The sequence below is a fragment of the Drosophila nasuta genome, chromosome 3, assembly GCF_023558535.2.
Source record: "Drosophila nasuta strain 15112-1781.00 chromosome 3, ASM2355853v1, whole genome shotgun sequence".
NCBI lineage: Eukaryota > Metazoa > Arthropoda > Insecta > Diptera > Drosophilidae > Drosophila > Drosophila nasuta.
This window is the reverse complement of record NC_083457.1, coordinates 44,009,042-44,034,317: the sequence shown is the minus strand read 5'-3', so window position 1 is coordinate 44,034,317 and position 25,276 is coordinate 44,009,042. Positions and strand designations below refer to the sequence as shown.

The window sequence follows — 25,276 nt, the reverse complement described above, 5'->3', positions numbered from 1 at the left end:
CGACACACACACACACACACACACATACAGAAGAGAGATGCCAGGACAAAATGGCAACATAACTGTAGTGAAAATGTCAAGAGAGAGAAAAGATATTAAAACGTATTTGACTTCTGCGAGTTTGCGGATCTGGAGTCTGGAGGACATGAGGCAGGATGTGCGCTCCACTGTGGCACAATGAAAAATATATAAAGAAGCCGCACACACACACACACACTCTCATATATGGACACACTCAGACACATGCAGCTTATGACAAAAATAATAAAAATGGCTCAAGAAACGAAGCACAAAAAAAAGAGATAAAAAAAAAACAGCAAGCGAAAAACAGCACAAAAATATAAAGCACTGTGGAAATAAAAGTGAGGAGCAACGAGAGCACTGAGAAAAAAAGGCAAAATACAAGTATAAAAATGAATTTTAGATGACAGTCAAAGTGCGCTCGCTGGCGAGGGAGGAGAAGGTGGCGAAGACGGAGGCGGTGGTGGAGTGCGGCGGTCCGAAGGTTTGTCTTTGCAGTTAAGCAGACGAGTAAATGTTGTCCTTATTGTTGTTGCTGCTGCTCTGGCTGACGAGGTTGTCGTGTGGCTGCTATTTTATGCCAAAGACGTCGACGGCAACAGCACAGCACAAAAGTGGGCGGTGGGCGTGACAGCATTGCACAGCAGCAGCAACGACAGCAACAAAAACTGAAAGAGAAGCGACAAAAAGTGGAAAGTTTTATGGGCAACAGCAGCAAAAAATTGCAATATACCGTGGCGAGGACTCAACGAGGACGATGAGAACGAGGACGAGGACGAGGATGAGGATGAGGAACCTCCGCACTTTGAGGAGCATTGGCCATGAGGGCATTGCAAGGCTTGTGGCGGGTGTCGAGCGAGAGACGAGTGAATTGGGTCTGCCACCAAGGAGGAGGAAGTGATGAGGTTGCTCATGTTGATGGCGTTGCTGGCGAAGCGAAGGCACCGACAACCAACCAACAGCAACAGCAGCAGCACTAACAACAGCAGCAACAGCAATTGGCATATCACGTCAGGATAGCCACAGAGGCGTAGTAGAAAGAAGGGGTGATTATAATAAATCATATCATAAACACAAAATTCTACTTTCTATTGATAGTAATTACCAAATGTGTTTTGAAGAAAATATAAGTTTTTAATAATTTAAATTGTTTGAGGGAAATGTTTCTCGAATCGTTATGAATGTTACGTGTGATCAGTACCTACGGGAAAGACTAGAAAAATAGCGATATTTAAAACATTATTTAATTGTGAAACTGCTAAAGTTAAAGCGTTCAAAATATTACGTATACGCACTTATAAATAGAGACAGTGGAGAAATAATTGTATTTAATATAGAAATAAAAGTATTTGCTTAAAAATATGAAGTATTCGCATTAGTTATAATCGTCTGATATATTCGAAATTTGTAGTTGATCAACTCAATTCAAAAGGAAGAAAAACAAGATTTACTATAGACAAAATTGCTTTTATTAAGTTTAATCATATAGAGAAAATGCTACTTAATGCCTTAAGAATATTGCGTATACGCACTATTTGCTCAATATTGAAGTTGCGTTGAAAGTGTATATCTGACAGGATATTATGTAAGTATTTTTATTTATTATGTCTTTTCTCTTGTTTTAATTCCTTCATCCTCTATAGCTCTGTAGCTTTATACATTTTCTGACCTACTAATAATAGCCTTTTAAATTGTAAAATTGCTGTTGATATGTTTTTTTTATTGTTTTTAAAATGTATTCTAGAGTTTTGTAATGTTTACTCGCATTTCTCGTGAAGTGTTCAAACTTTATCACCGAAGCTCTAAGTGAAATTTAGTGAAATTAGCTACTAAATGAAAATTGTTATTAAGCGAGTTTCCGGTGTTCATACAATATTATTAAAGAATACTAAAACAAGAAAAGGCCCAAACGTTTAAAAGTGGATATTTTGCTTTTTTTATAAAAAAAATAATTTAAAATATAAATATGATAACTTGTTAGTTGAATATTTGTATATAGTAGAAAGTAATAAAGATTTTTGAAAGAGATAAATTAAGGCGATTAACAAATTTTTACGTATTTTACATCACCTTGATGTAAGAGGTGACATACATGTATTTAAATGTGCTCGTCACTCTAAATACCTAAACACAATACGTACACTTAACGTATTTTTGATGATTAAATTTGTTATTTTTAATTTCTTAGAGATCAAAAAGAAAATATGATTTGCCTCTGACTTTTCATTTATTGGGGTACTTATAATATTAACTCCAACCTCTTTTCATTTAACTTCCTCTTTCTCTCTCACCAAGCTGTACATTCTTTTCCACATTAGTGGCCAATTCCATGACAAATCGTATTCCCCTTCAAAGCCAGATTAGCCTGCGCTTCTGAGCAGAGCTGAGCTGGCATGACAGTAAGTGTGTGTGTGTGTGTGTGCACATCGATGGCAACACCGACGAGCGACACATAAGCTAAGGAATTCACTGTGGGAAACACATCACACACTCCACTCTTTCCCTTTCTACATCCTTCCCTGTGCTGACAACACCCGCAAAACATGGCAGAGAGAAAATGATTTCGTTTCTTGGCACGAGTTTCAGGAGTAGAGGGGGGGAAGCGCAAAACTTCGACAATGCTGATGGGAAACGTTAGCAGAAACAACTTACAAATTAAGGCTTAAATAAGAAGACGCTGCAACGTCACAAACTGAGGCCAGATAACTCTCCAGGGAGTGTGTGGCCAGCAAAGGCAACGGCAACATATGTTTGTCAGCCAAGTGAATTGCACAAGGGAGCAAACAGAAAACACAAAAAAACTGAATGGAAATAGAATACAACATAAAAATAAATCATACGCCTCATCAGCCCCAGAAACGAGCCAATACCGTAACCATTACCCGGCCACAGCCGCAATTCACAGCCACCCATCTACCACATACATCACTCGTTCTCTCTCTCTTTCTTTCGCTCTCCCTCTTCCTGCCCCACCTCTCTCGCCCATGGCGCTAATAAATGCTTATCGAAGACGCATAAAGCGAGTAAATTCGCAGCCATTAAACGAGCATAAAACTCAATGCCTGCCCGGGCCAGCAAAAGAAAATGAGGGGCCGACAAATCAAAGTACAAGCAAAACACACACCCCACCTGCCATCCTCTCCCTCTTTCCCTTCCCCTCATCCTCCTCCTCGCACTCCCTAAGGCCGCAAAAGCTGTGAAATAAAACCAGGCAAAGAACCGACAACGGTTACAATGAAACCCAAAGCGGCTCCCAGGCGATTTTAATGCGGGTTTGGCGGCCCAAGGAAGCAGCACGAAAAACACAGCCAGTTATGCCAACCACCCTCTGCCCCCCCAGCACCCTCAACCACCCAACGTTGACAGCATACAAAGTAACTTAAATCGAAACAATAAAGCGGCAACTTTGTTCGGGCAAAAATGCAAAAGGGAGAAAATCATAAAAAAAAGGAGGACGAACATGCTGAGGGAAAGGAGAAGCGCATAAAAGTTGCCAAAGATGGCAAAAGAAAGAGACACACAAAAAAAAGCAAAAAGAAAGAAACTGAGTGGAGAAAAACAACGAAAAGAAAAGCAAAGTAGAGGAAAAACGAAAACATGGAAAATGCGCAAATAAATGAATGAATAAAAGCACACTACGCTCTGCGTTTCGAACTGAAAAGCACACGAGCGTGAGTAAGAAGATCCTGCAAAGAAATTACAAAATGCGAGAGGGACACAAAGCCAATGGAGAGCTACAGAGTAGCAGCAACGGGAGCAGCTACAGCATCGTTGGAAAAAATATTAATAAATCCAAGCTATGAGTAAGTACTATGTGCCACAGGACACTAGACTCACTCCAGAGTGCTCTGGGGCGCCGCAAAGTGCCGAAACACACACAGACGAAGCGTACCACGTAGCGTATGCGTAATATGCAAGAGCGACAAAAAGAACAAAACTTCTGATTCTTATCAAATAATTATTTTTTAAAGCACCATCAAAATGTTATTACTTACTGAAAGCTGAAAACTGTCAAGTTGCTTTTCGTATCTCTGATCTTTAAGTGGGTTCCTATAAAGGTTATAGCTGATTATAGAAGATAAAGATCTCTTCTTCCTATAAAGGTTAGAGCTTATTATAACTCTCATTTGAATAAGTCATTATTACTATTTGTTTAATTCAACAATTTTTGTATAGAGTAAACATTTGTAATTTTAAGTATACAAAGGTTATAACTGATTATAAGGATAATGTTCTCTCATTTGAATAAGTTATTGAGTTCTGATTTATAACATTCAAAGTAAATATAAAAATGTAATAACTTTAAATCTATAAGGGCTAATTGTAAGATAAAGTTTTCTTCTTCATAATTGAAAAGTCAATTTTATTTTCTTTTTAATTTGAGAACTTTTGTAGAGAGTTTTTAATCTTGCATACAATTTATAAAGATTATAGTTGATATTATTAGATTAAGTTCTCGTATTTCAATATATTTTTAATTTACTGTATATAAAATTTGAGTAACAACACACAATTTGCTTTCCATAAAGATTATAGTCGATGGTTAAATTTAATTTTCTATTTTATATATATTTTTAAGTTAATTATGTTTCCAAATAATTGTCTACATTATCAGATAATATTCAGATTTACTTTAAATATGCTCACATTAATCTTTATCTACCGACTTCTAGTTATTAAGTCAGTAAAGAATTTTATTTATCTTTGACATACGAACAATTTATTTTTATTACAAAGTCAAAAGATATTTTAAGAACTAATCAAGAACTCAACAAATTTGTTCAAGCTATAATTAAAATAATGAAAAAACCTTCAACCCTACACTATTTGTAAAATGAATAGCTGTTCGAATAGTTCCACAATTTGTCACCAAATCGAACAATAAGTACTTATTATTCCCCATATCAATACTTATTGTGTTCGATAGATACTGAATAACTATTGATTAGGCTCATTAGTAAACTGAACACTAGCCACACTTCTAGCTCTTAACTTCCTTAGATCTCGGACACCCCTCGATAACTGTTTAATATGCTCATCAGCTAATTTTGCTCACATCCTCAAAGAGCTTAGAGAGTTCCACACATCATCAGAGGAAAACTTTGGAGCACAAGCATGTGTAAGCATATGATTAACATATATTTAAGAAATGCAATCTCATTATCCGTGTATGGATAAGTTGTACAACGCTTAACTGTTGAGTCAAATACGTGTAGTCCTCATATGTCGTCGTATTAGTTGAAGTGTCATAAATAATTGATCGGAATTCGATGTGTAATTGAAGTCCATCGACAAATACTCGGGACACTTGAGCCCTCAATTGAATTTGCGGGCTGTGCAATGGCTCGTTGCCCATTTGCAATCGACCACTAATCATAAGGATAACACCTAATCAACCGCAGCCACATCATATATCCTCCGAGTACCGAATACCGAATACCGAAATGTGGAATGCGGATTGCCGGTGCCGCCCACAAAATCGAAAACCCCGAGGTTTTTCTGGTTAAATTAAATGAAACCGTTGATAAGGCGCAAAAGGGCGCACTAAACGATTAAATCGAATGAGCGAGCAAATGAGTAAGTGAGTGGCCACTGAGTGAATCGCCTTCGCATTCATTCATTCATACCCAGTTCCGCCACCCTTAACACTCCGCCCCCCGCCTCCGCCACCACCCCAGTAACGGTTGCGCCCGACTGACTTTCGGCACAAGTGCGCAGCGATGGCGAAAAGTGAATTTTCCGCCGTGCGGTTGTCAGGCACGCAGCGAAAATGACACGAGTAGTAAGAGGCAAAGATACAAACAGAAACAGAACGAAAGAGAAAGAGCGAGAGAGAGACAGGCAAACACGTAAGAAATTGCTAGCTGAATAATTTCTGCTATCAAGCAGAAGCAGCCGGCACTCAGAGTCTGAGAGAGTGTGAGTGCAAAATGCGAGCTTGCAAAGTCAGCTTAAAGCGCGACAGAGAAAGAGAGCGCCTCCCAAAGGGGGGAGAGTTGGAGAGAGTGTTAGATTGTTCGGCATTTGTTCGTTTTTGTGTGCGACGCGAGGCGAAACGACGTTCGGTCGGTCGGTCATTCGGTCGTTTGGTCGGTTTGTCACTTCGTCATTCGTTCGGTCAGGCAGACAATGTTTTTCACGTGCCATTGCATGTGCACACACAAACAAGCATATTGTGCGTTAGTATTCGTGTGTGTGTGTGCGAGAGTAAACTTTGCAGTGAGTGGAGACTATTGCGATTGCTGCTTTGACTGCTGCTGTTGCGTTCTGTGCGCCTGCTCTGCAGGCAGCGTATTGCGTTCGTGTGTGACGTTCTGTGTGACCAAATTGATTGACGTTGACTGCGACGCCTCTGTTTTGGCATTTGTTGTGTTGCTCTTCTCATACTAATAATGAGTGAGTGATTGTATGTGTGTGTGTGTTTGTGTGTGAAACAGTAATTCTAGTAGTTGTTATCCTGGTGTGCGCTATCTCTCTCTCTCTTTGTGTTTCTCTCTGTTTGTCTAACTGGACTTGATTAGGTTTTCGAGGTTAGATACATTACGAATTATTCAGCGCTCAGTGGGAAGGCGAAACTTTCTCCCTCCCTCCGCGCTCCTTTAACAATCCTGCGAGGGCGGTTTATCGAATTTCTGACCAGAAATTCTTTGATTGTGTTGTAATTGTGTTATCCATTCTTGTTCTGCCTTCTGCTGCCGTCTGCTGCTGTGGCACGTAGCACATAATTGTTACTGTTAATATTTCATTGGGTGGTTGCCTCGAGACATTTATGGACTGTTTTCCCTTGCCCACATCGCTCACTCTCTCTCACTCTCTTTCTCCATCTGTGTGTGTGTGTGTGTGTGTTTAATTAATCGACTTGCCGGCTCCGAGTGCCAAATGTTCTTATTGTTTTTGCTCGCTAGTCAAAATATTTGACTTGTAGATGTGCCTCTAATTGAGTGCCCCCCTTCACTTCATACTTGCCACACACTCCACACTTTGGGGGGCGCGCTGTTGCAGCGAATGAGAGTAAAAGTTTTCCAACTGTTGTTGCCACATCTTCTGCTCTGCGCTGTTCTGTTCAGTCTCATTCGCCACGTTCGCCCATCTGGCGTTAACTTCACGAAAATGATGTAAACCTAATTAAATTTCCAATAGCAAATGAAGCTCTCTCGTTCTCCTGCCCAAGGATTAGCCAAAGAAACTTTGACGACGGCGCAGATAATTGCTAGATTGCGTCATGCAAGCGACTTTTCCATTTACCCCAAGACACAGGACTTCCCCTTTCCATTTCTCTCCCAATTCATACTCCATCCATTGCAATCTGGCGACTTTTCCGGAATGACGGAATCAAAGGTGGATGCTCGACTTTATTGAAGTACTGATAAAAGTGGAAGTCAAAGCAGGAGTCAAAAGCTAGCATTTAATTTCTGATTTAAGCAAATTAATTGCTTGGCCTTTTCACGAATAATAATTGTAATCAAGTTAATTTACTTGATTATTAGTTTATAATTCGACGAAAAGCGGCAGCCTTTTATCTTCTTACAATTGAGTAAATTGTTAAATAATTATATTCTTTGATTATGCAATTTTGATTAACTATTATTTATAGTGAAAAAAATTTAACTCCTAAATACCATATATTTATTTAAGAAATTGTAAAATATAATAAAGATATTTTTATAAAGCTCCCCGAATACCAAATATTTAATTAAAAAATTATTAAAATATAATAATAATAATATCGGAAGCCTTAAACTTAAAAGTTGCATAATGTGCTGATTTAAATAATGAGATATTAGATATAAGAGATATTCTAATATCAATAATTGTAATAAACTGCATGTTAATATTATAATAAAGTAAAGTTTAGTACAAAACATGTTATTGTTATTAATACCAAAGGACTAATCTTAAAATATTCATATCTTTTTAATCATGAAACCATACAAATTAAGTTAAAAATTATAACAAACAAACTTTGAGTCATTTTCAAAGTAACTATGTATATTGTAAATTTCTATAGTTAAGCTTTAGTATTATTATTAGTTATATATTTTGTTCTTTGTAAGAAATTTTAAAGTCTTTGAGAGGTATTAGAAGCATTTAAGTTTTGGTATCAGAAATAATAAAAAATGTTTCTGCAATAGCCCAAAACATATAATCTAGAAATTATCCCAATGTCTCATGGGTTAGATAAACTTATTCGATATTAACTAACATTTTTAATTAATTTTAGTTCCAAGAATTGAATGTTCTTAATATGTTTTAATCTTCTAATCCATCCAAATTAAATTAATTAATAATTAATAATTAAATTAATAATTTAATTTCCCACTGTTGCATATAAAGAAACGTATTTCATCAAATACCTTGATGATGAACAAATTGATAGTGAGGATCAATTTCCACAGCTGTTGACAAAAAAGTGTCGCATTTAAGAAAATCAGTGACTAAACTGGTCGAACGATAATTATCGGAACGACAAACGATGTCGACAGCTTCCACTTCTGACAGAAAACATATATAAAGAGTATATATAAAAGGAGAGAAGGGGAGGGAGAGAGAAGCGAAGGTTGGCAGAACAAAGATGCTGGGTCATCGTCGAGTGTCGACGGTCGACGGTCGTTGTCGCTGTCGTTATCCTCATTGTCAATATCGAGCAAAATGTTACACCCACACACACACACACACACAAGCGCAAATTGAATTATCCCCAGCAAATATATCTGCAAGTGGCGACTGAGAAAGTGCGTTGGTGTGCGTTGGTGTGTGTGTGTGAGGTTGTTGTTAATGTCAATTGGGTGTCTGTGTGTTGGCATGTTTATGCTTTGTGTTGTCTTGGATTGTCTTCAGCTGTGTGTGTGCGAGTGTTTGCTGTGTGTATCTGCGAAACGTCAAAGTATCTTAATTAAATTTCATCCCTTAGCCAAAACGTAAAAATGTACAGCAATTTCACGTTGCTCGCCTGACTAATAGACAATTTACGCCCACACACAGCGACACACACAAATACACACTTGGAGCAAGAAAGTAGAAGTCAAGACACAACACAACACAACACAACACCAAACGAAACGAAACGAAACGTTGAATGAACTGTGCGACACGGACACTCCCCACAAATGTCGGGGACTCTTTTCCCTTCCTCGCTCGCTCGCTTGCCTCTTAACCCATTGCTGCCCTGAGACATGAGTGCACGAAATACAATTTCACAAGCAGCTACAACAAATCCAAACACACACACACACACACATACATACTTATACCGTTTAGCAACACTGGCGCTGTAGTGTGGGGAAATGCCAGCCAACTGGCAGTCAACTGTTATGCCATTAAATAAAGTTGGCAACACTTAATGCACAGCGACAACAAAACCAACAAAACAACTCTTTCCCATCCACCCATTCAAAGGGTGTCAGAGGCGTGGAGAGAACACACAAGGGGGAGGAGGGGATGGGGTTGTTGCTGCTGCTACTTGTTCTAGTATTCCTTCTACTACTCATTTCACTACTCCTTCTACTACTCCTTCTATCACTCCTTCTATTCTTCCTTCTACTACTCCTTCTACTACTCATTTCACTACTCCTTCTACTACTCCTTCTATTCTTCCTTCTATTCTTCCTTCTACTACTCCTTCTACTACTCATTTCACTACTTCTTCCACAACTCTTTCTACTACTCCCTCCACTACTCCTTCTACTACTCTTTTCACTACTCCTCTTTGGAAGGGTCTAAAACGTTTACCGATTTGTTGCTAATATTTAGCAGGCAACCAAACGTAGCCTTCACTTTGAGTTCTGGCCATGCAACTCCAACAAAAACCTATAAAATATGCACTCCTGCAACAACAACAACAACAACAACAACAACAACAACAACAACAACAACAACAATAAGAAGCAACTGCAAACAACAAAAGCAACTCGATCTACATTGTTGTAAACGTTGAATACATGCCAAGTTTATACGATACTCTTCAAAGTAATAATGAAATATGATAAGCCATGAAATAATAGAAAACTTTGTATATTAACTATGAGAAGCTAAAAAAGTTTTAATGATATTTTTCATAGTCCGGATTCATTTATTATATATTTCACCTAATAACTAATTCACAACATTTGTAAATTTAAATAGTAATGTATATTTTCAAATCTATGTTATATGAACATTATTTTCTTAAATAACTAAATAATTTCGAATTTGGTATAAGTAAAATTAAATATGTAGATAACTGTGAATATCGATTAATGAAATAAATAAAACGTTTAAACTTTTAAAGATTATAAAATTTTAGAAATTAAAATATTTTAAAGTAAGTTTAAAAATAAATTTAAAAGTAAAACGAATTTAAAACTATTCTAAAATAAAAAAAAAATATTCGTATAATCGAGAGCTGAATATTTAAAAGATGCAATTGTAATAAATTTTTCTTGTACAATATTTATTAAAAGTTTATAAAATTACTAAATATATTTTTGGCTATAGAAAAAGGGACAATCTTAAAATCGTTTTATGTAAGATTACTTATAATTAATAATTTAATAACTTCTTTAAATTACATTCAAATAAATTCTATTACCATATATCTGTTTTTCTACACTGATCTGTTAAACAGAAAACTAAATAGATAGCAAAATAATTAATATTAATTTAAACACTTTTAACAACATTTTCGAAAATAGTTAAAAATACCTTAAGCCAATAAAACAAATTCGAATGTATATTAATTTTTTTTCTTATAAGATGTGCTAAAAAAATTAAAGTTCATAAACAGCATAGTATTAAAAATTATATTTAATGGTTTAAAAAAGTGTTTTTTTATGATTAGTTTATTTGTTGAGAGTGTTTTAAGACATTGGAAAAAAAATTAAAAAGAAATACATTTTATTTTTAATTTTCAAATAATATAAATAATTGCTTATCAAAAAGAATTTCAATTCAACTAAAGTGCTGTTTAGAACAGAGTGCAAGCAAATAAGGAAAAGAGTTATTTACGGTACGATCAAACTGCGGTAGAGTTGCCACCTTGCACAAAGTAGTGCATAAAGCAAGAACAAAATGATTCTCAAGAGTAAAGTGAACTGCTAAAGAACATTGCACTAGAAGTAATATTGCAATAAGTGTCGTATAAACTGAATGCCAATGTGTGAGTGAATGTTACCACTAAGTGAGGGAGTCTAAGGATGTGTTTGTTATTGTATGTGTGTGTATTGCTGAGTATGTGTGTGTGTGTGTGTAAGAGAGTGTGTGCGTTTGTTAGCCATTTGTTTTTGTCGCTCGCCTCTGGCGCTCGTATAAACATGCCACGTTAGGCGACGTGCCAAGTTTCATGTGCAACTTGTGCTTCCTTCTAAACAAGCAGCAGTCATACACCTCCCCCCTGACAGTCACTTCCCTCCCTTCCCTCTACAGCCCTTGCACTCCACTCTATGGCAAATGCAGCAGTTCAATCCAACAATCTACTACATATGCAGCGACAACAAAGCGCATGAATTTGTTGCCAGTCTGTGCCACCCGCAGCTGCTGGTCTGCCTCCCTTCCCTTCCCTTCCCTTCCCTTCCCTTCCCTTCCCTTCCCTTCCCCCTCCTCACTCTCTCCGCTGTGCATATCGCCGACTGTCCATGCACCGCAATTTGCGCGCAACAACAACAACAACAACAACTGAACAGAACAGTGAACACAGCAGAGCAACTGTTGGGCGACGCGTGATATCCTTTTACACACAGATACAAGTTACTGCCAATGCTCCCCCCACTCCCTGTCCCCCTCTCTACCCGGCATTGAGTGCGCCTTATCCATAGGAAGCCGGCACTCACAGCTACCGTTCCGAATTGAATTAAACTCAAACTTTTACCAATTTACAAAAGCAACAGCAGGCAAAGGCAAAGGCAAAGCAAAGTTGATAGAGCCAGAAAGGGGTGCGGAAGGAAGAGGGGTAAGTAAGGAGGGTCGCCCCGCCAAGGAGCATAAATGACGGCCAAAAGAAAAGCTGGCAAAGTTTTTACCCAAAAGCCAAGTTGAAGCTTATTTTCTTCTCGCTGCGCCTTTTGCCATTTTGTTCAAGACTTTTCCTCAGCCACGCCCACTTGCCTCCTATACTATTTTTGTATGCTACGGTTTTCGTTGGATTTTTGTATTTTTTTTGTTTTTTTTTTTTTTTTGCCAGTTGTGTGCTTGTATTTTGTTTGCATTTGTTTTTGGGCCCTTGGTGAAACACAATCTGCCCCGTAAAAGAGCTTAAACCCTGTCAAGCCACCCATTAAGAGCCAGGCGCACATTTTGCGTGATGGCATACCAACAGAGTGAAGGGGGGGGAGAGAGAATGAGGGGGGACTGCTGGCAAAAAACAACTATGAGCGAGCTTTTGGCCGGATGGCCGTTTGGGACGCACAGACATGGCTAAGTTGTTTGTAGTTGTTGCTGCTGCTGCTGTTCGGATTGTTGCTTTTTTCGGTTACTTTTGTTGGTTTAGTGTAGTTGTTGTTGTTGTTGCTGCTGCTCGAAATTATAGCATGTCCTTTGCACTGGCATTGCTATGGACTGAGGACTGAGAACCAGGTGGCCAACTCAGAGTCAGAGTAGGTGGCAGAGAGTAGATTGTTTGGCTCGCTTGTGCTTTGACTTGTGCTTGGTCCATGGCCTGGACCCCTGACTAAAATGGCTATGAAACTCCTTGTGGCTGTATCTCTCAATGCCTCTTCCTCTCTCTCTCTGACTCTGTCTCTGTCTCTTTCTCACTGGCAATCTGACTGCCGCACTCTGTTTGTCATCTACTGAAATATAATCGAGTCGAGCAGCCAAAAAGCGTACAATTTGCGCAAATTTAGTAGCAAACAAGGAGACGAAGACGAAGGCGAACAGAGAGTGAGATATTGAAAATGAAAATGACTGTGGAAAACCACGAAAATGGGCAGAATTTTCATGCCAAACATCGAGCCTGGCATGGCCGAAATACCAAACAGAGATGGACACAAGATACACAGCATGTTAAACATAAGATGATACATGCGATGCGATGCGATGCGAATATGCTGCCAAATCATTGGATTTGCCAACGATTTTTTCACTAAATGGGTTTGAAAAATGTGTGACAGAAGTACACACAGCCAACAGATGTTATATGAAATGAAATATTAGATGATATCACGTAAAATATGAGACAAGCAAAGAACACACTCGAGATAAGACAAATATTAAGTATACGCATAGATTATATAAAGTTATATATAGCAGTATTTATTATTAAGTATAAGCATAGAGTATAATATATTGTATAATTGAAGTAGTTTTTTAAAATTATTTTTATAAAAATAAATGTACCTAGAAATCACTACGAAAAAAAATTACATTATATTACAATTTTTTAAAATTAATTGAATTAAATTAATATTTAATGATGGTATTCCCTTATATTTAATAGGTCTACTATAAACTATCATAATTACGATATAAAATAAATAAAATTAAAATGAATTACAAGGTTATTAACACATTCACTATAATTATTAATGCCATTGGACTAAACAATGAAAAATATATTATAATTTAAATATTTATAAGTCACACTATGAAGAAAAATAATTATAAATATAAATCAAACTTGATAAGTTATTAAAATTTAATTTAAATGAAGTAAACCATATCATATAAGGGATATATAATAATAGTAAAAACATAATTTTCAAAGTTATGTAATATTTAATAATATTGTTTGTTAAAAGAATACTAAAATATATACAATCTTTGTAAATTATTGAGAAAACATTTATTGAGTAACAATAATAAATAAAAATTTATATTAATCGAATTAGAAAACTTAAATTATATATCAAAATTTATATTAATCGAATTAGAAAACTTAAGTGAATATTTAAGAATTTTATTAATTTCCATTTATTCACCAAAACTTTAAGTAACTTAAATACACAAAATAGTATAACGATAGCGTTAGGAAAATAATAATTTTTGTAAACGATTTAAATGTAATTTTAAATATATTGGTAGTAGAATAGAATACGTCAAAAATATTAATGGACATTTATAGATTCTTTTCTGTCTTTATAAGTATTTATAAATATAATCTCCTTCGTTCAAAAACTTTCGTATAATCGTAAAATAAATAATTCCGTATTTAGAGCAAATCAAGCGTATGACATTTTGGATTGGAATTTTATCAACACCCCCGTCAGAAATAGAAATCATATAGAGCAACATTACAATCAGCATTATATTGACTGCTTAAAATGAAAATATACAAATGCTCAAGCGCTCAGCTCAAGCAGCCCTTGACTATCATCTACAATGTTGCCCTGACTGTCTCCTTCCCCCGACTGTCTCCTTCCATCCTGCGCTCTTTCGAATAATTTTCCAGCCATTTTGCCCACACCAAGAGCAACAGTGCAACAGCAAAATAGAGAAAAATAAAAAGGAAAGTAGAAAACCCAACTTGGGTGGTCATCATTCTGGCGACCAGGTCAGAGTCAGACTGTCAGAGAGACGGACAGACAGACAGACAGACAGACGGACAGACAGGCAGACAGAGATAGATAGAGAAAAGGAGAGAGAGCAGGATAAAGAAAAAGTAGCTAAAACGAAAAGTTAATAGAGAAAGCAGAAGCGACAGCAACAGAATGTGGGGCCAAGGCAATGCCGGCAAATGGTTGATGACAAAAGGGGGCAAAAGCGACCAGAGGGGTGAATGAGACTTTTGGCATCAACCAAATGGACAGACGGGCAGACAGTCAAGGCGAAAATTCACAAAAAGGTCGCACACATACAGACAGACAGACAGAGAGACAGAGACACTTTTGCAGTGAGTAATACAGAGATAGAGCGAAGGACAAACGGACATGTTGTGGATGTTGGACGACGGTCAGCCCCAAAGTTGAAAATGTACAAACAAATCGAGCAGACATCGAGCGAAGCTATGCTGGTGTGGTCAAGGGGAGAATGCTTGTCAGAGGTGGAGGGAAATGGAGAGGGAGAGGGAGCAAAATAGACGACGACAGACATCGAGAGCAACAAACAAACAAATAGACAAACAGACGTTGACCCAAAAGTTGAAGTGCAGATCTAAAAGCAACCAAAGCAGCCCCCACTTCATTCCCTCCCCTCACTCCCCCACTCCATGTGAAATCCCAAAAGTTTGATTTAAGCTGTGGAACTTTTTGGGTGCGCTACTCGAGTATATCACGCATACGCACTGTGGCCATGATAGCTGTGAGTAGCTCTCGCTTCTCTCACTCCTTGTGTGTGTGTGTGTGTTTGTGTGTTTGTAACTGCGTATTTTGTTGAATTTAAACATTTTCGCAAAACTTTGGGCTGCTGCATAGCAAAAGCCAAAAGTTTTCCAAGCAGCAGAAGCAGCAGCAGCAACAAAACTTGGCCCCGAAAAATAAAAAGAGTTTATTGCTGTCGGACCCAAAAAGCCTGTGACGCCAGGGGAGGAGTGGAGGGAACTGTGGGTATGCCATTGCCTCTGGCAGCATAATATTTTCTGCTAACGCAGTCACTTTTCATAAACTTTCACAAGCAACAACAGCAACAACAACAACAACAACATCGACAACAACAACAATGACGACGACAACTACAACAATGAAAACTCAAACAACAGCAACAACTTGTAGAAATGTTTGAAAAAGGCAGCCAGTAAAAAGGATTATAGAAAATTGCCAGCAATATGAGCACAAAGTGTGGGCACAGCGGGTGGGGGAGGGCGAAGGAGAAGGAGGAGGAGAAGGAGGTTAAAGCAGTGGCTGCTGAAGGGGCTGTTTGGCTGTCGGTTGTCGGTTGTCGGCTGTTGGTTGTTGGCTGTGGCGCGACAGGCGACGCGACGTTCGAGGGATTTGCAATGTGTGGGTGGGCGGGCAACAGACGGAGGCAGGCAGCTTTAAGAGAGTGAGGATGAGGGAGGTGGATGGTGGGTGGTGGGAGGAGGACGCTCGTCTGCCTGCGCATATTGTCAACTGTTGGCGTCGACAACGACAACGACGAGCAGCAGAACGAAAACGACAACGCATCAACGTCGTCGTCATTGTTATTACAGCCCTATGGCACACCCAACACACACACATACAATCTGATCCATTCCACCCGCACACTCACTCATACTCTGGCACACACACACACACACACATACCCACGCACATGCCTAAAAGCCGTCAACACAATGTTTGGCTTGTAGCTGAGAAGCGTTACCAACAATGCTGCACAGTGATACACAAATTGCTGAATAGAATAGAAATCTTTAAAAACTAATTGTTTGACAAAGCATAAGGTAAGAACTGTGAAGTTAAACTGAATTCCATTTGTATAGAAGCGAGGAAGGAATATAAGAAAAGAGTGTTAATTAAAAATGTTGATAAACTGTTAAATAAATGCTCAAAAATATACTGAATACTTAGTATATTAAATATACATATGTATACTGAATAATAAGAAAACTCAATACTATATACTGAATTCTCAGTATATTTAATATAACTACTATATTTTTATATATATTTTAAGTGGATAGAATACTCAGTATATGTAATATATGTACAATATACTGAATCCTTACTAATATTTACTATAGTATATACTGATTATATATACTGAAAGTTTAGAATACTCAATATAGTCGGTATATTAAATGTACTGGATATTAAGTATAAATATTCAGTATACAGTATATATTTATTGAGAATTCTGAGAATTCAGTATATTCTAATATATATGTAGTATATTCAATATATATATAATATATATTTATATATAATATAATTCCTTGTACAGAGTGAACATTACTTTAAAAACAAAAAAAAATTAAATATTTCGTAATATATATTCTTAATATATTTCTGCTTTAAGCATACTAAATAGAGCACTAAAATGTCAATGTTGTTATGATTTAATACATTTAATAAAGTAGCTATATAAACCATAAAATTTTATTATGTGAACATTTTGTAACAAAAATATTTTAAAGCAAAAAATATGAACTTTAAAGTAAACATATTTCTATTTAACAAGTCTGTATTAAAAATACAGAAAATTTGAAAAGCTTAGTGAAGAGTATGAAATTATAATTTTAAAAAATCTATTTACTTTTTACTTCAATAGAAAAATGTAATGTGTGTCAATGTGTTTGTAAAATCTAATGATCCTTGTTTTATTATTGAACATCAGTAATAAAATCAAAACAATGCAAACTCATCAAATAATTCAATTATTATATTTTCTATTCTCATATAATTTCCGCTTTATTTTGTAAATCACATTATTTTTTCCTTTGTCGAATGAAATATTTTATTATTTCTATTACTAACTAAACGTAAATACTATTCAGAATAAATGCCTTTGAAAGGTGTGCAATTGTTTTTTGCACATATCATGAACCACTGTGCGTTGACAGCGAAGGTCGTTTAGCGTTGATGACTTGACGGCATCTGACACAGACGAAGAGCGAGAGATTGTTCTCGACTTGCGAGTGTGTTGGTGTGTGTGTGTTGGTGTGTGTGTGGGTGAGAGAAGGAGAGGGAAACGAGACGTAAGGAGATTATGCCTTAAGGGCCATGATGGGGCCAGTGTGCCGAAGGGGGGACAATGAAGAGAAGGGAGAAGGGGGGCAAGCAGAGGTCTGCTTGGCGTCGGAAATTTTCAGGTTTTGATTGTGTAGTCATGTCAAAATAATAGTCAACTTACATGCCACACAGTCGAGGTGGCCATCCCCCAAAAAAAGCAAAGCAAAGCAGAGCCGAGCCGAGCTCGAATTACATGGCCAGAGAAGAGCGAGATAGAAACGCCAAAGAAATGCCAGAGGGGAGAAGAGGGGAAGGCCAAAGGATGACGAAGCTGCTGCTAAGTGGCTGGAACTTGTGAGTTCCTGTGGTTTCCTTTTTACCAACACAAACACACACACAAAGTGATGTATGTAAATGTAAAAGTATATAGCTATATCTTTTTTTTCATTTTAATTTTTTTTTTTTGTATTTGATTCGCCGCATCCGCGCCTCATTTGCCACATTTGCATTGCTTGATGCGGCGGAGTGAGTGAGAGAAAATGAATTTGCGCATATTTGGCATATTATTTTACAGGCAAGCTCTTGACAAGCTGCTGCGATTTTTGACGGGTAGTTCATGCCGTAGATATCTAGAGTTCTGAGTTGAGAACTCAAACCCAGGGCAATGTCATTGTCATCGGGTGAGTCTCGAGTCGAGTTGAGTCGAGGCGAGTTTCGCTCGTCATTGCAACAACCCCTAGACACATATAGACTACGTAGCTGTAGATGATTTACCCCTCACACTCTTCACTTTGCTGCCTCCCGCTGACAGTTCGTAGCACACCCAAACACCCAAACACACACACACACACATGCACATCCCTTAGTCGAGCCCAATCGCTTGTATTATACTTTTTTTTTTTTTTTGTTTTTGCTTTCTTCTTCGTTTTTCTTTTGTCATTGTGCTTTTTTTCATATGATTTTCCTTTTGTATTTGTATAATTTTTTCTGTCGCCTTTGCAACCCCCACTGCAAATACGTTATGCACCCCCACCCGCAGTCCCTCTCGCTCTCCATTCCCCCTCTTCTACTCTCCATCTCATTCTTCTCTCTCGCATAGTGAGCTGCTATTGTTTGCTTCGCTTTTCGCTCGGTTTTATTCAGTTCAGCTCAGAGCACGGCACGTCTTTTATTTCGCCTTTTCTCCTTTTGCCTTCTGTCTTCTTCGTTTCATTTCATTTCTGCTCATTCCTTCGATTTGTTGCTGTAACTTTTCGCCATCGCCGTCGTCATCATCGTCATCATCTTCAGCGATGCTGAGCCTTTTGCCTCGACTGCCATTTTTATTGTTCTTTGCACACACAACTTCATTTTTAGCCCACTTTTGGGTGGTTTATTTTTATGGCTCCATCCCCACTCAAGCTGCTCCCCATTCCTGCTTCCCATTGCTAACCTTCCTCTCTCCCTCGTGCTGTTGGACAGCGTTTTGGTGTCTCTCACGAGTCGTTGAATTCTTGTGCTATTTGCAGTCTCACACCCACCACAAACAGCAGCACAGCTGCCCCACCTGACCCACCTTCTGCCACCACTTGCTCCCTTCCCTTCCTTTTCTTCCATCTCTTCCCTTTCCGTCCCTTCCTTCTCCCTTCCTTCATTTCGTACCCCTCCCACATACATTCTTCTTCAATGTGTTTTTGGACTCGTGTCTTGTGTTTCACTGTTTTATTTTTTTTCTTTCGCTTTTTTTGCGCTTCTTTGGTTTTGACTTTGATGAGATTTTTTGAGGTTAATCCCTTGTAGTGCCAGGACCAAACGCGTCAAGTCCAAGTCCTTGCCGTGGCTTTTGTCTGCACGTATTTTCTCTGCGTGTGTTTGTTTGTGTGTGTGTGTGTGTGTGTGATTGTTCTTGGTGCAGAGTGGAAAATTAGTCCATGCGATTGTTCTTCTTGACTGTCAAGGAGCCGCTTGCCGCTTGCTGCTTTGCTCGACTGGTCAGAGATACTTCGAGACAGTGTCGGCAGCGGGGGGCGTGGCACGTGCGCCTTTTTTAACGTTTGCTTTTGCTCTTTGTTGTGAGGAGATTGTACGAAAATTAATTTCGTTACCTACCAACTGCTGCTACTGGCATTGCTTCTTCTGCTGTTGACGGCAAGTCCTCAAATTGTGCGGAGAGTCGGGAAGGGGAAAAGAATGTTAATGGTCGCTGCATTGGAGATGTTTCAAATGCTGGGCAAATGACACCTTCACACAAATATATTTTGAGCGTTGATTTTTGCCAAAACGAAGAACAGACAACAGAAAGATGCAAACGAAGTGAAATTGTTGAATGTTCGCTGTTTAATAATTTATTATAATTTGCGTTGAATTCTCGTCGAGCCCTTGGCGTAACATCACACAAAAGTAATCAGCAATAAAAAGTAGCGACCCACATTCCAAGCAAAAATATAAAATACAACAAAAAAAAGAAATGAGAAGCTTCGCTTTTTTTTGAAGAGTTCTTGGTTGCAAAGCATTTGGGGTTGCAAAAAGGGAATGCTTTAATCCACAGATTATAAAATAAAATTTGTTACGCGCAAGAGGGGGAGCTGATGGATGGCTAGAGAGAGGGGAGAGCGGAGAGGGGGATAAAGTGCAGCTGCATTGATGCAAAAGACCAGCAGAAACTATTTGCAGTGCAGTGCTCCACTTGAGAGCAGCAGCAGTAAAGTCGAACCCTTGAGTTGACTCGTGTAACGCTGCGTATACTTAATATGCGAGTACACACACTCAACGTTATATTTATGACGATAAGCGAGCACACACACACACAGATACACACCCCAACACTCACACACATAAATGGCAGATATCCTTTTAACACTTAAAGCGGTGAAAATATTAAAAACAAAAACCACAAAGCCAACAACAACAACAGCAACGCACAACATTTTTATTGATAAATGCGCAGACATACAAACAACAACACGCACACACGCCATCCAGCAGAGTTGCCAACTTCTATGTATATGTGTGTGTGTGTGTGCTTGTGGGTGTGTCGAGAGAGGGGAAGGGGGAACATAGGGGGAGTTATGTTTGCTGGTCGTGTCCATGCCGAACCGCAGCGCAGCTCAACGCAAGTGTATAAAATTATGAAACAGCTCGCACCGTTCGCGTTGTGTCCCTACACAGCTCCTCCTCCTCCCCCCCTTCTGCCATCCTGCCAAGTCCTCAACAACCTCATCTAGCCCCAAATGCCTTTGGCCCGTCCACCTGCCCCAGCGCTAGACAGCATACATATCAGCAGGGGCTAACTCGAGCACAGTGGAGCAAAATTCTATTGGTTTTATTATTTATTGGCTACGGGGTAAAATTTATAAATAATAATAGAAATTGTTATGAATAATAAAATAACTATAGTTTGTAAAAATTAAGTTTTTAATCTAACCAAACCTTATTGCAGTAATTCTGTTCACATTCCTGATAAACAAAGCATTGTTTATTTCTTAATTAATTTGAATTTGTGAAGTTATTAAGCGTAATTTCATAATATTAATCAGAATACATTCAAAATATATGTATATGATATTAATCAGAATACATAAAAAATATATTTGCAAAGTTAAGTTTAATTTCATAATATTAATCAGAATACATTCAAAATATATTTAAAAAGTTATTAAGCATAATTTCATAATATTAATCAGAATACATACAACATATATATACTACGTTTTTTTTTAGTCTATTTATTTTTATTTATTTTCATTTTCAAATTAAGTTTCAACCTAATTCTTAAACGACTGAAGGCACATATAGCCATATATTATGTTTACCATTCATACAAAAACCAAGTTAGACCAGAACGTATATATACATATTATACTGGTATATAATAGATACAAACATTTTTCAAGTACGAAGGTAAAAGTATTGCTAAAATGAGCTGCATTGCTTTGCTTTAAAATCATTTTAAAATTCCAGATACATACATATAATTAGCCAAAGAAAGTGGCCAAAATGAAGTATTTTAAATATGGTTTAATACTGAAGAAATTATCATAGATATTTATGAATCTTCTCCCTTTATTTTTATTTACATATTTTATAAATTAATGGACCTTACATACAATAATAATGATATTAATACAGCTAATTTGTTAACTGAATGAACTGTTTAAAAAGTCACAATTATAAGATATATATATTCTAGAATCTTGCTTACTTTACTTTATATCAACATTCTAACTTTACTTAAGAACAAATTAAAGTAACTGTCTTTACTATGAAGTATGTTTCTGTCACATTTTCTAAACTCTTCAACTAAATGTTTAGCTATGCTCACTGTGCGCAATCGTGTTCGGCCTTGCACTGGGACCATACCAACACCACAACCTGCACACACACACACACACACAAGTACAGACACATTCGCAAATACATAGAAATACGCTTGTGCTGGTATTTGGTGCCTTCTGACATGGTTCCGGCTTGTTTGTTTGGTTTATTTTATGACCATAACCGAAGCACCCAACTCAACCCAATTCAATCCAACACAGTCCACAATCCTCAGCCATCGAGCCTCGAGCCACCCAACGAGCTAACCATCGAGCCACCAACGGCCTAACGCCCCAACCGAAAAGCAGTCTGAGCGAGTCCCAACTATAATACACACACAGTCCCAGAAGCAACAACAGCAACAGCAACAACAGCAACCGCGCTCAACCCAGAGTTGTGCCACACGGCACCGCACTGTGCCTACTATGCAACAAGGAGGCGCGTTTGCTGCAGGCGAGCACCATCTATATGTATGTATGAGTGTGTGCTGCTATGTATATGTATGAGTTTGTGTGAGTAACTCTGTATGTGTGTGTGTGAGTGAGTGAGTGTGTAAGTTTAGTAGCTTTTGCCGCCTGTTTGACTCGGTTGAAGTTCGCTTTGTTCCAGCGCTCATCTGTGTGATGTTGTTGCTGTTGTGTTCATGTTTGCCACGCATATAAATTGCGTTGCTGTTACGCTCGATGTGTGTGTGTATGTGTGTGGAAGTGTGTGTGTAGTGACTGCGCTTAGCTCGTTGCTGTGGCGTTTTGAAAGCCAAAACCGGCTTAAATGCCATTTGTATGCATTGAATGTTGCATGTGCCAGGAGCTACCAACTAGGACGACGACGACGACGACGATGGCGATGAGAAGGAGTAGAGTTGCCACAACGGCAATGGCAGAGTGGCCATGATGAGTTCAACTGTGGCATCTACACACCCGCACAGTCTCCCTCTTCCCTTCCCTTCCTCTCTTTATCTCTGCATCAACTTTTGCTGCTCCTCTGACTGCCACAAAGTCTGGCTGTCTCTATGTCTGCGTCTCCCTCTCCCTCTCTAACCCATTCTCTACTTTTTCTCTCTTTCCCTGGCAATGTTGCCACATTTGATTTTTTGGTCAGCACAACAGCTGGCAACGCTGTGGCGCAATCATATTTTCCTTCTATTCCTTTTCCAGTTTTCCTACATTTTCTTCTAACCGTTTTTTTTTTTTTTTTTGTTTTGAGGCCAACAGCAGCAACTAAAATATGCTGCATATTATTTTCCATTTTCCATTTGCATTGCCCTTTTGTTTCAATTCATTTGAAATATTTACATACCTCGTGGCTAAAGGGTAGAATCAGCTTATTAACTTATATTTTCAACCGAAAAAATATGTTAAATCATATTCAATACGTTATGTATCTGCATTGATAGCCAAAGCAATAAAAGCGGTTTCTCTTATCTGTCTGTCCGCATGTATAAACATCTATAACTCATAGAATATTGAAAATATATCTATAAGATTTTAGGATAATATTTCTTAGAGATAATTACAAATAAATGAATTACTATAGTTGATAGCAAAAACGATAAAAACATTTTCTGCTATCTGTCTGTCCGCATGTATAAACATACAGAACTCTTTGAATATTAGAGATATTTCTATTAGATTTTACAATAAAATTTTTAAGAGGTAATTTCAAAAAAGTAAATTACTATAATTGATTGCAAAAACGATAAAGACATTTCATGCTTTCTGTCTGTCCTTACATATAAACACCTGCAACTCAGCAAATATGAGAGATAAGTCTTTAAGAACTTGGTAAAATATTTTGTAAAGGAAATTACTAAAATTGTTTAAATTATAATATCATTAAAAATACGTAGCGAGTATTTCACAGTCGTTCACACTCCGCCTCGTAACTCTCTCTTGTTTTTTACCTCCTCTGCCACCTTTTGCCTCTCACCCTTTCATTTGCAGTTGTTGGACTCTTTTTTTATATATATTTTTTCTGTTTACTCGCTTCAACTTTGTTTTTCATTTCCACTCCCCCAACTCAGTGTGTGTTAGTATGTGTGTGTGTGCAGTTCATAGTTCATATGGCTGCAGCGACAAAATGACCCAACGACTGACCCTGTCCCCTCTTTCCACACCGCCGCCTCCCCCCTCATGACACTGTTCAGTCCTTCGGTTGAGTCTATATGTTGCCAAGTTGACATTTAAATACACACGAAACACTCACACAGTGGACTGCGACACTCACATGTTGGACTGTGAGTGTTTTGAGTGAATGTATTTACTTTAATGCATATTTACTTGCGGTTAAGCGTAATTCAAATGGCATTTTCTGCACCTTTCGACTGTCAATCAAAAGTGTGATAAGTACAAATTAATTATTTATTGCAATGCATTAAAATTTGATATTATTATTATTTGGCATTTAAACGCAGTTATTTTACAGTATTGTTAAGAATTTAAAATATGAAAATGTACTTACATATGTTATTTAATAAACATTCTTTAAAGATTCTATTCAAGTAAAGTTGAAGATCTCAATATTTAGTCTTTGAAGTTTGAAAATAAACTGCTTAAAACATTTCCTTAAAACTGTTTTACTGATTTATAATAAGCCTAACTAATTCAATTTAACAAACAAACAAACAATCAATTTGATATGCCAATTTCATTTAGTATACCTATTAGAAAATAAGCAATAAAATGTTTGTTTAATAAGTATCATAAACTTTCAGCTATAGTCAATTTTTTTTCTTAGTTAAATTGAAAGATAAAGTGATCCCCAAAAATGAAAATATTTGCTCCATTTCTACTAAATATTATATTACTATTTAAAATCGACATGATAAGCAGTAATGGTAAATATATAAAATTGTATTTACTTTCGAAAATTTAAAAACTTCAACTTTTATTTTCAGCTGTTTGCTTCGACAAGCCGTTTAAACAAGGCATCGAAACTCCAGCTGGCTACGTAATATGTGAATCTCAAAAGCAGAGAACTTGGAGCTATGTGGCAGAGGCAAAGGTATGCAAAGCTTGGAATTATGGCGGCTGTGGCGGCAATTTGAATCGCTTTGGCAGCAAAAGAGAATGTTTGAAAAAATGTCGTGGCCATGTTCGAGCATTCTATAGAGCAGCTTTTTATTAATCAACAGAGAAACTAATAAATATAATTACGGCAAAATGTAAAAAAGGATTTGAAAATCAACTTGTTAAAGCAATTTGGGTAAGCAAGGAATATCCGAAAGGGTTTTTATATCCGCTACCCATAGAGTAGAAGGGTATTATAACTTTGTGCCTACAGGAAATGTATGTACATAACATCTCCGATCCTATAAGGAATGTATATCGTAAAGTATATTTATCCGTCTATCACTATGTCTGTCTGAGATAAGAACTTTTCATCTTTTGTTAACATATGTTTGCATGCAGATCAAGTTTGTTTCATACTTTTGCCATGCCCACTTCCGCCCACCCAATTCAATAAAA

General features: G+C 37.5%; 1 protein-coding gene across 1 annotated transcript in view; it reads right to left on the bottom strand.

The window, feature by feature from the left end:
- The window catches only part of LOC132791932 (uncharacterized), a 37,411-nt gene extending 13,091 nt beyond the window's left edge, over nucleotides 1–24,320 (bottom strand). Inside the window, exon 1 of the mRNA XM_060801064.1 lies at nucleotides 24,270–24,320. The gene's annotated coding sequence lies outside the window, so the exon portion shown is untranslated. The remainder of the gene's footprint in view (nucleotides 1–24,269) is intronic.
- Nucleotides 24,321–25,276: the final 956 nt, after the last annotated feature.